We start from the raw sequence: 14,020 nt of genomic DNA on the forward strand, positions 1-14,020 counted from the left end.
GCTTTTCTGTCTGAGAATCATGCTTATTGGGTCATATCTGTTAATATGACCCAGAGCTGCAGTGAAGGAGAGTCACAAGATGAGAGTATAAGCACAGTCCAGTCAATGATGTTCTTTCATTATTGTTCTTTCTCCTAATGTCTTTACCTTCATGTATTTTTCTTTCTCATTCTTAGAATTCTTGGGTTGATATTAGTGTTACAGTAACAATCTATGTATTGTTATTCTTAGAGGTGTCTTATCAAGGAAAGCTCTGATTTTAATTGAGTTAGAAATTTGATTGCAGTTAAATGTAATAACTTTGCTGTAGAAATATAAAAGATATAAGAAGTGATCATGTCTGGTTCGATATCAGATGTTGGGATTTGATATTCTGTAATTCCCAGCATGAGGGCTTCTTTACCAGCAGTACTGTATAGTCATGCTACAATAATTCAAGTCTTTTAGACAATTAATTAGTTGTATGACTAATTCCTGGGAACATTACCTGTGCAAATGGTTACAACATAAAATGTCAGTTATGGAAAACTATTTGAATTTTGTCTTAATTTGCCATTTTGAATAAAAAAACACCACTATTTCTGTTTTATTTAGTGGAAATATATATATTATGGCCTTCCATTCAGGAAATTATTAAATATAGGAAATTAAATTCTGAATATATGGAATGAAAGCTTGAATATATTGAGTGAAACATCACTTATTTTTTCCAATACTTTGTTGAACTACAAAATTTTGGCAATAGCATATTCCAAACAATACAAATAATTTTGTGTACACATCCTGATTTCCATAATCTTAGACATTTAACCTTTGTTAATTTTGACAGGAAATTTTTATTCAGTTTTAGTCTGAAGACTAAACTGCAATATAGTTTTAGACATATTTTAGTCATTTGAATTGTTTAGTTTTACTGAACTACATATAAGATTTTAGTTCACTAAATATACACTAGATTTCTTTGACTTGAAATCTGATAGTTTGGTTAAAATGTAATACATTAAGCATTTAAGTATCACACAACTGTTACTTGAATACATGTCAAAACTGATATCTTGTCATAAATGTGTTTTTGACCATTTAAGTGCAAAAAGACAGAAAATAGAGCTCAATTCAGTACTCATCAGGGCCTAACGCATACTTTTTTATGGTACTAGTTAAATAGATTAACCCTGATACTAGTAAAATCTATTTATTGAATAATATGTGAAATAATGTAATTAGTCTTTCCTTCCTGTGACTGGAATCCCTGAAACAAGACTTACACCCAAACTCTTATTTGCAGGCTGTTATTTCAAATTCAGATGAGGAAGATAAAAATTGCATTCTTACAACTAAGCATTGTAAAGTAAACATTGTGTATTGTATATGTAGTTCATCAGCACTATTTCTTAAGCAATGACCTGTCAAAAAGGTTATTCCCTTTTTCCGAACTGCTCCGTATCAGTCTGAAGCCCTGTTGTCCGAGTCTGTCGAACATGAAACAAGAGGTGAGTTTTCCTGCGGTTAGATCAGCACATTACAATTCAGATGTGCGCATCTACAACACATAATTTTGCCGAAAAAATTACCAGAACTACAGGTAAATACACAAATGTGCTGTTCACAAAAGCAATACTGTTACTTAAGCTACCATTCACGTTTCAAAACAACAGTGAACCCTGTAATGTCAATCATCCACCTGTGAGCTTCAGTAGAGGGCACTCCACTCAGGACTCATTCAAACTCCATTTCCCATCCTGCCTCATTCCTGGGACTGATTGCACACACACGCCTGCATCTGATTACACACCTGCAGCTAATACACACACACACCCATATAAGCAACACACTCACGCCAACTCACTGCGAAGTCTTGTTTAGCCCCGTCTAGCATTTCCGAGTGTTTTCCCTGTGTTTGTTCTTCACGTCTGATTTTGGATTGTATTCTGCCTTTGATTCTCTGCCACCTGCCCTGACTTCTGCTTGTTTCTGTTTTCAATTCTGGATATCCCTGATAAACCTGACTCTGTTCTTGATTACTGCCTTCCTGACCTTTCTGTTAATAAAGAACTGCAATTGGATCCGAACGTCTGTGACTCCATGTAACAGACTGATTCAAGTTCCATTCCATATATTTAAGTTTCACTTTCATTCCACATATTCAGACTTTCATTCAATATATATATATAGGTTTCATTCCATATACTCAATAACCCAAGTTATGAAGTTTATGTTTAACCCAGCATGCTGTGTTGCTTTATGGTTTAAAAATGGCTACATTGCTAGGCTGAAACAAACCCAAATTGAGCTAGGCATTAAACCTACAAATATTTTTCATTTTAAAATCACTTTTACAGACAAAGAATAACCATCAAAAGGTAAATATTTATTAAAAACTAGAGAAAGCTGTCAAAAAGTAACATGCATGAAAGAAATGCAGAAAAGTATGGCATAAACAACTAGAGTTTAAAAAATAAAGCATTGGACATTTGTTGAATATGTCCTAGCGTTTTTTTAAAGTGTAAATACCATAATTTCCTATATATATATATACAAATACATTGTGCACTTTCATTCCATATGCTTGAAGCACAAATAAACTAGGTGGACAACATGTCATGCTTAACCAATTCATTACATTGATCACATCATTTGTATGGACAATCTCCTGCTACTACATTACATTGGGCCAATTTACAGAGCCCAGTGCAACTCAAAATAATGTTTTATTAAAGGGTCATGAAACCTACTGTTTCAGCAGCAGTTAGTTCTCGTCACAGTTTAGAAAAATGTAACAAAAGTGGGTGTGGTGCACTGCATGCTGTGGAGTGGAAGAGAGTGGACAAACAACACAACAGTTTCTTCAGATTTATCTTGCTCTCCATGAGTTAAAAGGATCAAATATTACCAAAATTTGTGCTGCAATTCAATTTTACACATAACAAAAGTAACAAATTTATTATACATGGTTTTATAATCTTTTCAGTGTAATGAAATAACACTTCACCTCCATATCATCCATTATCAAATAGACTAGATGAGTGGGCAGTACGGACCTTCAAGGAACTCATGAAAAAAAAGTTAAAGAGTGACAATTAAAACAAGGTTGCACACTGCATTGTTTAGTTACTGCATAACGGAACTGTCACTTGCAAAAAATAATGACTGGGAAGAAAGTGTGATGGACACTAGACAGAATACACTCACAAAGAAACCTGAAGCAAAACAACACTCTAAAAATGGCTGGGTTAAAAATAACCCAATTGGCAACCCAGCGCTGGGTAAATATTGGACAGAACATGTGCTGGGTTAAAGTAACCCAGCATGCTGGTTTACACATTTTAACCCAGCATGCTGTAACCCAGCATATTGTATTTTTATGGTTCTGGGTTATTCTTGCTGGGTAATTCTCATAATTTCACTTTTGCTTAACAAAGCAATCATGAATTAATAAATAATGAAGAATACAGGTTTAGAATGTACATTTTTATTTAAATGCCATCTGACATTCACAAATATGTTCCAATGACAAACAACATGCAATTTTCCCTTTTTTTTTTTTTAGCAAATGCAAATGCAAAAAAAAAAAAATGAAATACAGTTGCAATAAATTATTTCTGAATGACCGGTGTCTAGCTGTTTAACTATTACATTTTGACATGTTTAGCTATTTAAATACAAAGTGAAATGACATTGACAATTAATTTTTTTTTAATTTAAATGTAAAATGATTTAAAGATGTCCTAAAATTCATATCAAGTATATAAAGACCCCTATGTAGGTAGATGTGCACTGCTTAGGGTAGTTCAACATCTAGTTCACCCAAAAATGAAAATTCTGTAATTTACTGTATTATTCACCCTCACGTTACAAACCCCTAAGACCTTCGTTCATCTTCAGAACACAAGTTAAGATATTTTCGATGAAATTCGAGAGCTTTCAGACCAGGGTGAATAATTAATGACAATTTTCATTTTTAGGTGAACTATTGTCAAACACGTAAGCTTTGAAGCAAAGATCTACACCTGAGAGCAGTGTACTCCGCTATAGATTCTGTCTATGGAAGGACAATTTTCAAAAGGAATTGCAAATTATATTTTCAATTGCATTTTCCACATGTGACAAATTGTGACAATCCAAACACAATTGCAAATCTTGAACAAAAACAGTGTTTCAAAAACACTGAACAAAAATTACTGTTTCAGTTTTAATTGAATGCACAGTGTCTGCCAATTTTCAAATGGAAAGCCAAAGTCCGTTTGCAGCTGCATTTTCCATGTATTATGGATACCTAACAACACAGCAGTAATGACTTTATGAACTACTTTACTTCTAAAATCGATACTATTAGAGATAAAATTGCAACCATTCAGCCGTCAGCTACAGTATCGCATCAGACAGTGCACTTTAGACCTCCTGAGGAACAGTTCCACTCATTCTCTACTATAGGAGAGGAAGAATTGTATAAACTTGTTAAATCATATAAAACCAACAACATGTATGTTAGACCCTATACCATCTAAGCTCCTAAAAGAGGTGCTTCCTGAAGTCATAGATCCTCTTCTGAATATTATTAATTCCTCATTGTCATTAGGATATGTCCCCAAAACCTTCAAACTGGCTGTTATTAAGCCTCTCATCAAAAAACCACAACTTGACCCCATATAACTAGTTAATTATAGACCAATCTCGAATCTCCCTTTTCTGTCCAAGATACTAGAAAAGGTGGTATCCTCACAATTATATTCCTTCTTAGAGAAAAATGGTATGTGTGAGGATTTCCAGTCAGGATTTAGACCGTATCATAGTACTGAGACATTGTACTCCTTAGAGTTACAAATGATCTACTCTTATCATCTGATCGTGGGTGTATTTCTCTATAAGTTTTATTGGATCTTAGTGCTGCGTTTGACAACTGACCACAACATTCTTTTGCATAGACTTGAACACTTTGTTGGCATTAATGGAAGTGCATTAGCATGGTTTAAATCGTACTTATATGACCGCCATCAGTTCGTAGCAGTGAATGAAGATGTATCATATCGATCACAAGTGCAGTATGGAGTACCTCAAGGCTCAGTACTAGGGCAGCTACTCTTCACGCTTTATATGTTACCCTTGGGAGATATCATCAAGAAACATGGTGTTAGCTTTCACTGTTATGCTGATGATACTCAGCTATATATTTCTTCACGGCCCGGTGAAACACACCAATTTAAAAAAACTAATGGAAGGCATAGTCGATATAAAAAACTGGATGACGAGTAATTTCTTACTGCTAAATTGTGAAAAAAACAGAGGTGTTAATTATAGGACCTAAAATCTCTGCTTGTAATAACCTAGAACACTGTCTAAGACTTGATGGTTGCTGTCAATTCTTCGTCATCAGTTAGGAACCTATGTGTGCTATTTGATCGCAATCTTTCCTTAGAAAGCCACGTTTCTAGCATTTGTAAAACTGCATTTTTCCATCTCAAAAATATATCTAAATTACGGCCTATGCTCTCAATGTCAAATGCAGAAATGTTAATCCATGCATTTATGACCTCAAGGTTAGATTATTGTAATGCTTTATTGGGTGGTTGTTCTGCACGCTTAGTAAACAAACTACAGCTAGTCCAAAATACAGCAGCAAGAGTTCTTACTAGAACCAGGAAATATGACCATATTAGCCCTGTCCTGTCAACACTGCACTGGCTCCCCATCAAACATCGTATAGATTTTAAAATATTGCTTATTACTTATAAAGCCCTGAATGGTTTAGCACCTCAGTATTTGAATGAGCTCCTTTTACATTATAATCCTCTACGTCCGCTACGTTCTCAAAACTCAGGCAATTTTTTGATAATACCTATAATATCAAAATCAACTGCGGGCGGCAGATCCTTTTCCTATTTGGCGCCTAAACTCTGGAATAACCTACCTAACATTGTTTGGGAGGCAGACACACTCTTGCAGTTTAAATCTAGATTAAAGACCCATCTATTTAACCTGGCTTACACATAACATACTAATATGCTTTTAATATCCAAATCCGTTAAAGGATTTTTAGGCTGCATTATTAAGGTAAACAGGAACCGGGAACACTTCACATAACACCCTATGTACTTGCTACATTATTAGAAGAATGGCATCTATGCTAATATTTGTCTGTTTCTCTCTTATTCCGAGGTCACCGTAGCCACCAGATCCAGTCTGTATCCAGATCAGAGGGTCACTGCAGTCACCCGGATCCAGTACGTATCCAGACCAGATGGGTGGATCAGCACCTAGAAAGGACCTCTACTGCCCTGAAAGACAGCGGAGACCAGGACAACTAGAGCCCCAGATACAGATCCCCTGTAAAGACCTCGTCTCAGAGGAGCACCAGGACAAGACCACAGGAAACAGATGATTCTTCTGCACAATCTGACTTTGCTGCAGCCTGGAATTGAACTACTGGTTTCATCTGGTCAGAGGAGAACTGGCCCCCCAACTGAGCCTGGTTTCTCCCAAGGTTTTTTTTACTAGTACAAGTATATAAATAAATAAAAAGAGACTTACTCATGTTTATGATCTCTGTTGAATAAAGTGCTTCATTCTATTTTTTTGAGGAAATCCATTTCTCAAATCCTCAACCACATGACATATTTTTGGGGTGAATTATGTCTTATTCCTCTCATCGTGAAGCAAACAGTAAAATAAAAACTTGAGGAACAGTCTCGCTGCTTTTTCTTCTGTTATGGGCGTATTCAAGCCGCGCGCTTCAGTAGAAATCTGAATAGCACGTTAATCGACTCCAGAGGGTTAAATTACCCAGCACTGGCCTGAAACAACCCAGCGACGCAACCCAGCAGGTTTAACCCAACACCTGGTAAATTGAAACTACCCAAAGGGGTTTAAAAAGAAATAAAAGAACCCAACAAAATGACCCAACAGACTCAACCCAGCATTTTGGGTTAAAAAAATAACCCAGCCGTTTTTAGAGTGAACAGAGTCAGAGAGCACAGCAAGATCAACACACAAAACCCTGCTATTTAGAGGTGGGAGACACTGTGTACAGTCGTGGCCAAATGTTTTGAGAATTACATAAATATTGGAAATTGGAAGAGTTTCTGCTTAAGTTTTTATAATAGCAATTTGCATATACTCCAGAATGTTATGAAGAGTGATCAGATGAATTGCATAGTCCTTCTTTGCCATGAAAATTAACTTAATCCCAAAAAAACCTTTCCACTGCATTTCATTGCTGTCATTAAAAGGACCTGCTGAGATCATTTCAGTAATCGTCTTGTTAACTCAGGTGAGAATGTTGACGAGCACAAGGCTGGAAATCATTATGTCAGGCTGATTGGGTTAGAATGGCAGACTTGACATGTTAAAAGGAGGGTGATGCTTGAAATCATTGTTGATCATTGTTCTTCCATTGTTAACCATTGTGACCTGCAAAGCCATCATTGCGTTGCATAAAAATGGCTTCACAGGCAAGGATATTGTGGCTACTAAGATTGCACCTAAATCAACAATTTATAGGATCATCAAGAACTTCAAGGAAAGAGGTTCAATTCTTGTAAAGAAGGCTTCAGGGCGTCCAAGAAAGTCCAGCAAGCGCCAGGATCGTCTCCTAAAGAGGATTCAGCTGCGGGATCTGAGTGCCACCAGTGCAGAGCTTGCTCAGGAATGGCAGCAAGCAGATGTGAGAGCATCTGCACGCACAGTGAGGCGAAGACTTTTGGAAGATGGCCTGGTGTCAAGAAGGGCAGCAAAGAAGCCACTTCTCTCCAAAAAAAAACATCAGGGACAGATTGATCTTCTGCAGAAAGTATAGTGAATGGACTGCTGAGGACTGGGTCAAAGTCATATTCTCCGATGAAGCCCCTTTCCGATTGTTTGGGGCATCTGGAAAAAGGCTTGTCCGGAGAAGAAAAGGTGAGCGCTACCATCAGTCCTGTGTCATGCCAACAGTAAAGCATCCTGACACCATTCATGTGTGGGGTTGCTTCTCATCCAAGGGAGTGGGCTCACTCACAATTCTGCCCAAAAACACAGCCATGAATAAAGAATGGTACCAAAACACCCTCCAACAGCAACTTCTTCCAACAATCCAACAACAGTTTGGTGAAGAACAATGCATTTTCCAGCACGATGGAGCACCGTGCCATAAGGCAAAAGTGATAACTAAGTGGCTCGGGGACCAGAATGTTGAAATTTTGGGTCCATGGCCTGGAAACTCCCCAGATCTTAATCCCATTGAGAACTTGTGGTCAATCCTCAAGAGGCGGGTGGACAAACAAAAACCCACTAATTCTGACAAACTCCAAGAATTGATTATGAAAGAATGGGTTGCTATCAGTCAGGATTTGGCCCAGAAGTTGATTGAGAGCATACCCAGTCAAATTGCAGAGGTCCTGAAAAAGAAGGGCCAACACTGCAAATACTGACTCTTTGCATAAATGTCATGTAATTGTCGATAAAAGCCTTTGAAACGTATGAAGTACTTGTAATTATATTTCAGTACATCACAGAAACAACTGAAACAAAGATCTAAAAGCAGTTTAGCAGCAAACTTTTTGAAAACTAATATTTATGTAATTCTCAAAACTTTTGGCCATGACTGTACACCTGTGGCCACATTTATAAAATTTGTGTAGGCTAAAATCCACGCTAAAGTTAATACTTATAAAATCGGGTCTAAGCAGATGCACACACTTTTTTATTGTGGCTGATATTCACAGAATGCCATGTATTTTGGTAATCTAAGCAATTATTTCTGCTCACCATTCCCAAGTAAATTATTTCAAAGTTGACTGGTGTTCTATAGTAGTGGTACCCAATCCTGGTCCTGGAGAACCCTCAGCACTGCACTGCACACAGCTGAATGTTTCTGATTAATGTCATTAACATTTAATAGAGCAGTGTTTCCCAATCCTGGTAATGGAACACACTCAACACTGCACGTATTTGATGGCTGTCTTATCGAACACACACATTTGAGATCTTGGTGTCGTTAATGAGCTGATGAGTTGAATCAGGTGAGTTTGTTTACACAATGCAGTGTTGAGGTGTTTAGGGGAATTCTGGATGAGGACTGGGAATCACTGCTCTATTATACAACCCCAAATCAGAAAAAGTTGGTACGCTTTGTAAAATGCAATAAAATAAAGAACAAATTTAGATTTTGATGACTGAAACACAATTCAAAAAAGTTGGGACAGAGAGACAATAAAAGTGAAAAGGTTATGGAATATCCAAACTGTTTTAAAACATTCAAGTCCACAATAAGCAGGTGAACTGAAAATAGGGAAGAATATTGTTATGGCATATAAAAACAGCATATCAGTTGGATCATGGCTCCTCACTTTGTGCCAAATTTCATGAGAGAAGTGTCAAATCAAAATTCACATTTCTCAAGGCAAATTCACAAAGACTTTAGGTCTTTCACCAACTACCATACATAATATTGTGAAAAAAGATTAAGGGAATCCAGATAAATCTTAGTCTGTGTAGGGCAAGGCAGGAAACCTCAGGTGAATTTATGTGACCTTTGAGACTTCAGATGGCATTGCATAAGAAACAGTCATGCTGCGGTGTTAAATATAGCCACATTGGCTCAGGAGTACTTCAGAAAACTGCTGTCATTTAACATAGTGTGCCGCTGCATCAATAAATATAACTTGAATCTTTGTCACTCAAGGAAAAAGCTATTCGTAAATTCTATCCAGTGATGCCATGGGGTTCTTTGGGCCAGACCTCATCCAGACTTTCATCTGCGATAGATGCAAAAGCAAATGTCATGATACTGGGTTGGAGCAGAGCAAATGGCATGGATGACTAATAAGTGCAAAGGTACCACTGACATGGAGGCATATGTACAGAAACATATACTGCCATCCAGATGATGTCTTTCATGGGAAGTCCAAGGTTATTAGGTCAAGACAATGAGTTTGGATCAAAATGGATGCAGGGATTATTCAGGAGATCTCAGGTCTCATTTTGTACAAAGTAGTGCATCACCATGTTGATATGTTGACAGCAAAAAGAGGTGCTGCATTCTGAAACGGTCTCTCAAGCACTCAATCTAGCATGGGTGCTCAATCTCAGGATACTGATGTGGCGTCAGTGGATTGTGATACTACACCCCCCAAAAAAACACTTGAGTTGACAGAGTTCTCAAGCTAGATGTCTAATTCATTCCTCAAGAGAAAGGAAGCATACAGTATCTCGAATATTTTGTGAAATAAACATTGAGTAACAAAAAGAACATTAGTTCAATTATTAGTACTGATTGATCAAGATGGGTGATCAGCACCTAGAGACAACCTCTACAATCTTTAATGGCTCGCAAATGGCTAGCAAACCCTAGAAACAGATACCCTGTGAAGACGTGATAACCTTGATAAGACTGACTGAGACTAGTTTCTCCCAAGGTTTTTTTCTCCATTTTTGTAGCCAATGGCATTTTGATTCCTTGCCACTGTTGCCTTTAGCTTGCTTAGTTGGGGACGCTTGACTGACTGCACAAACTATTTTCCTGTTTAACGCTTTCAAGCTGCTTTGGCTATTAGTATTGTACAATGCTTTATGCCATTAATGGTGACTTGACTTGACTGAAATGCTAAAACAAGTACAATTACTCAACTTTTGAGTAATAAGAGTACAGTTTTAACTCTCTGTAAACTGTTTTCCCCAATAATTATTTACTATATATTTTATTGTGAAAGAATTTAATGGAATCATTAAAGTGGGGGGATATTGCATATGCATTCTAAAACCTAGAGTGCCCAATAGATATCAGTGATGCATAGAGGTGAGCAGATCTGTAGCACTGATGTAGGCAGAGAAAAGCTAGGTTGCAGTGTATGGCACTTGTGTATGTACCGTATTTTTCGGACTATAAGTCGCACCTGAGTATAAGTCGCATCAGTCCAAAAATAAGTCATGACGAGGAAAAAAACATATATAAGTTGCACCGGACTATAAGTCGCATTTATTTAGAACCAAGAGAAAACATTACCATCTACAGCCGCCAGAGGGCGCTATTTGCTGCTTAGTATAGCAGTATAGAGCGCCCTCTCGCGGCTGTAGACAGAAATGTTTTCTGTTAGTTCATTTCTCTCGGTTCATGTGAAATTAATTTTGATAAGTGGCACCGGACTATATGTCGCAGGACCAGCCAAACTATGAAAAAAAGTGCGAGTTATAGTCCGGAAAATACGGTATGTTGATTGTTGATGAGAGGTTTCATTATTAAAAACACCATCAAGATCTAGACTGTTTCCTGAGCCTTTCTTAGTATATAAAATATTAAAAATTTCTCTGAAAGCAAGGGTTAAACTTATTTTTGCTGTTCAAAGTTTGGGATCATTAAGATTTGTAATGTTTTAAAAACAGGTGCATCTCAATAAATTAGAATGTAGTGAAAAAGTTCATTTCAGTAATTTATTTCAGTAATTTAACTCAAATTGTGAAACAAAAATTCAATAATAAATTTTAAAAATTCAATGCAAACAGACTGAAGTAGTTTAAGTCTTTGGTTCTTTTAATTGTGATGATTTTGGATTAACAAAAACCCACCAATTCACTCTTAACAAATTTGAATACTTCATAAGACCAAAAAAAAATAAAATTTTTAGTGAATTGTTGGCCTTCTGGAAAGTATATGTTAATTTACTGTCCATGTACTCAATGCTTGATAGGGGCTCATTTTGTTTTAATTACTGCCTCAATTCAGCATGGCATGGAGGTGATCAGTTTGTGGCACTGCTGAGGTGGTATGGAAGCCCAGGTTTCTTTGACAGTGCCCTTCAGCACACCCACATTTTTTTGTCTCGTTTCTCTTTTTCTTCATAACAATAAGGTATGGTGAGTTTGCTGGCCAGTCAAGCACACCAACACCATGGTCATTTAAACAACTTTTGGTGCTTTTTTCAGTGTGGGCAGGTGCCTAATCCTGCTGGAAAATGAAATCAGCATCTTCAAAAAGTTGATTAGCAGAAGGAAGCATGAAGTGCTCCAAAATTTCTCAGTAAACGGGTGCGGTGACTTATCAAAAACCAAAATGGACCAACACCAACAGATGACATTGCACCTCAAATCATCAGACTGAGGAAACTTAACACTGGTCTTCAAGCAACTTGGGCTATGAGCTTCTCCACCCTTCCTCCAGACTCTAGGACCTTGGTTTCCAAATTAAATACAAAACTTGCTCTCATCTGAAAAGAGGACTTTGGACTACAGTCCAGATCTTCTTCTCCTCAGCCCAGGTAAGACACCTCTGACGTTGTCTGTGGTTCAGCAAATTACTTGACACGCCTGTGTGTGGTGGCTCTTGATGCCTTGACCCCAGCCTCTGTCTATTCCTTGTGAAGTTCACTCAAATTCTTGAATCGATTTTGATGAAAAACCATTTTGAAGGATTAGGAATCCTTTGCAGGTGGTTTTGAGTTAATTAGCATGTCACAGTATTCTATTTGTTGAGATAGTGAATTGGTGGGTTTTGGTTAAATGTGAGCTAAAATCATCCCAATTAAAAGAACCAAAGACTTAAACTACTTCAGTCTGTGTGCATCGAATTTATTTAAAACACGAGTTAATTTGAGTTGAATTACTGAAATAAATGAACTTTTCCACAACATTCTAATTTATTGAGATGCACCTGTAAGTCTATTCTGTTCATCAAGGCTGCATTTATTTGGCCAAAAATACAGCATACAGCAAATATAAATAAAGAATAAAAAAAAATATAAATATAAAGTTATTTCTGATACAAAGCTGATTTTTCATCATTACTCTAGTCTTCAGTAACACCAAAACTTTCTATTTTTAATAAATGGTGTTTTTTTCTTTTTGTAACCTTATTCATCAAATAATCCTGAGAAAAATATCACAGGTTCCAAAAATATTAAGCAGCAGAACTGTTTGCAATATTGATAATTGAATATATAAGCATATTAGAATGATTTTTGAAGGAACATGTGACACTGAAGACTGGAGTAATTCAGCTTTGCATCACAGGAATAAATTAATATTTTAACGCATATTAAAACAGAAAACCATTATTTTTAATCACAATAATATTTCACAATATATAATTTTATTTATTTTGTATTTCTGATCAAATAAATGCAGCCATGATGAGCAGAAGAGACTTTTATAAAAAATAAAAATCTTACTGATCCCAAACATTTGAACAGCGGTCTACAATTTTAAATCTTAAAGAATGTATGTTGAGGGGTGGCTAGACGAAACTAGGAAGGGGGATTTTAGAAAATATGCTTAGGGCCCCCAAAATGCTAGGGCCGGCCCTGAAAATATGGCAGTCACTGCTATAGAAATTTACAGGTAAAGCTTCTTGAACAGGCTACTTACTATGATCCCCCTAATTCTCACCATGTATTTATTTTTTTTACTGTTATTTTAAAAAAAAAGCGTTAGAGATCAAGTCGCGTCACACGTTGATTGAAGTGACTAAACATGAAAAGAAAAAGAACCAAATGAACAACAGCTCCACTAAACTAAAGAGAGCCCTCTCTGGGAGGTTAGTTATGACTATGCGTTTAACAATATAATTTTGCAGAAAATTACAACATAATTTGGGCTACTTATAACAAAGTGCCAACTTACCAATAGCCCCTGGTGGTTCCATTTTCTTTATGCTAGGAGTAGGACAATATTAGAAAGGCTAATACTGTAATAACCACAGTGTAAACAATTTGCATTTGAATTCATGAGGCAATGTATATTTAGCTAAAATTTAGTTACTTAGTTAAACCGAATGCTTGCTACAGTAGCCTTATTATGTTGCTTAAAAAGGGAGACATTTCAAGTTGACAATTGCAGAAACTGAAATTAAATAACCTTATTTTAGTTGGAGTGGTTGTAAAATCAATTTATTGACATCATATCTAAGCCATGTACTTTAATTGACCAATCAGCAGTTGCAACAGTCGTATAGTGCAATGGTCACAATACATTATACTAGTTAAAATTGGCTTACTGCAACAAAATTATGACCACCAAATACAAAACTTTTCTGTTAAATATATTACAACAAAGTGGA

This window comes from Carassius carassius, chromosome 38, assembly GCF_963082965.1.
Source record: "Carassius carassius chromosome 38, fCarCar2.1, whole genome shotgun sequence".
In the NCBI taxonomy this organism is placed as follows: domain Eukaryota; kingdom Metazoa; phylum Chordata; class Actinopteri; order Cypriniformes; family Cyprinidae; genus Carassius; species Carassius carassius.